Below are 2,264 nucleotides of genomic sequence, written 5' to 3' on the forward strand. Positions count from 1 at the left end.
GCGCGCTGTTTTACAGTGTGATCATGTACCAACTGGCCCAGCAACTATCCTTAATGCGCCAATCAAATTTGCACAGCACTGCAGCACGTGGACACACTCGTGCAGAGTCAACCCGTGGGAACTGGAGAGGAAGAAACTGCAAGACCGCTGCGGCAACAGGGTTGCAAGCGGCTCCGTCTCACCGAAAACACATGTGGTCCTTGCGACGCCGCGGGCCTCAACTGCGGCGACGAGCTGTCTACGGTGTGGTCGGCTCTTGACAGAAACGGCTAATCCCTTCGGCTCCGTCCCTTTATTTCCCCAAACGGGCGCTCTTGGTTCCGTCCGTCGTCGGTCGCTGCCCCCGGGCGTCCTTCGCCGGGAATGCTCATCCCCAACCAGCGAAGCGAGAGAAAATACCGCAGGCACTTCCTCAGCGCGCGGCATCCTTCTTTGGGGTCGTCGTCTGGTCAAACGCGGGATATTCACGACCGACCATAGAATAATTTATAACTGAATTTCTTCTTGACGCTTTTTCAGTTTCATCAACCAAATGGCTGTGACGTGAAGTTGGTATTTAGGTCGGCACGAGAAAACACGAATACAACTTATTCGTTGTCTTTCCAGCTCTTGGAGAAGGCTGGTGTAAGAGTTGTAATAGATTAAAACCACGCATCACCGCTTATACTGGAGTTCTTTTCGTGCGTTACGTGAAATCATTCAGTTAAAGGGGTGGAGACACCAAATTTTGAAGGTATAAAAAGCCTGCTATGGGATTCCTATGTACGCAAGGGCACTCACAGCCAGGTGTCGGACGCAACAAACGTTTAAAAAATATTTTAATTCGGTTCCAAAGATTACCTAAATGCTCACTCTCGCGATCTAGATCCATCGCTAGCGCCATCAACCATGACGTCACAAGGGGAGTAGAAAAATTAAAGTTTTAGTGACGTCATACCAAAATACAGTTACGTACGATGAGCGGGGCACAGCCGCGTGAGCGCAGTCGACGCACCAGCGAGCCGCGTTTGCTGCTAACCGCCACTCGCTCGGTTTGCGGCGCGCCGTTGCGAACAGCGTCGCAACGTCCGATTGCAGCTCGTTGCCTGCGTCCGGCCGCGGGCCGCTCGCGGCAACAACAACGACGGGAAGCGGCAGCCAATGCGAGCGCGGAGAGCGGCAGCGTCATGATGACATAGGGCGCACTCCTTGGAGCCGGGCGGCCAGCGCCAGTCTTCGTGCCGAACGCCGGCATCTGAAGAACGCGATAGTATTGTTTGTTCACCTTCATAGCAAACCCTGGGATATATGAATATCAAAAATGCATCGTTTTTGACGATCGTTGGCAAATACCGAGTTCCTGGTAGAAGTAATGACTGCGATGCAAGCAAATTTCATTCAATAGCCGGTTTTGTGCTGCTGCTACCTGGTGCGGTTCGCCTGCCGTCTGCTAGCTCTGTTGCTGAAGACGTCGTGGAAATCGAACATATCTTTTGTTATGGGACGAGTTCGTAGTAAAGGGGTGCCGAGCGGAGCACGTTTCTGAGCGCTGGTCAGTCGCGACGCGCCCTCAGCTGCGGAGCCGATGCGAAAGCAGCTAGTCCTAGCGACGACTAGGGCAGTCTAAGACCAGCGCGCAGGTCGTCGGCCGGCGTTGCCGCAGGCAGTGTCGTTGCTGAAAAATCCACTTTTAGCACAGTCATGCTCTCGCATCTCGAATCTAGAAAGCATCCTTTCTGGTAGCATGGCTGTTTTGTATTTTCTTGTGCGGACGTGAAGTACACCGAGTCTGCCGGCCGGTCGGTCAGCCTGGATACCGTCTGCCGACGTCATAAAAGCGAGCTAAATAGTGTTCATGACGTAAATAATAAACCATGGAACAAGAAATGTGAAAAAAGTGTCATTTTTGACCAATACTGAGAGGTAACAACTCTGATATGAGCAAATTTCTTGCCACAACCGCGCCTAGCAGCTGCTGCTGGCGCGAAGTTGGGGTCCGGCTCGCCTGGCGCCCGCTAGCTCCGCTGCCGAAGGCGTCGAGGAGATTGACCATACTATTATTTTATTGTGAGATGATTCTGTTAACACTACAGCTATTTGTGAAAAGTAGGCCTTTTATTATAGCGCAGGCGACTTCCGAAGCGCCGGCCGCTTGCTAAACGACCACGGCAGCCAGGCAGCAGCAGAGCTCGTCGCCCGGAGCGCCCGCGAGCGGTTCCGTTGCCGAAAGCTCCCAACATAAGCAGACATGCTTTGTCGCTGCTCGAGTATAGCTGGCAGTTCTG

Source organism: Amblyomma mixtum, chromosome 6 (assembly GCF_055824585.1).
Source record: "Amblyomma mixtum isolate Tamu chromosome 6, ASM5582458v1, whole genome shotgun sequence".
Lineage (NCBI taxonomy): Eukaryota > Metazoa > Arthropoda > Arachnida > Ixodida > Ixodidae > Amblyomma > Amblyomma mixtum.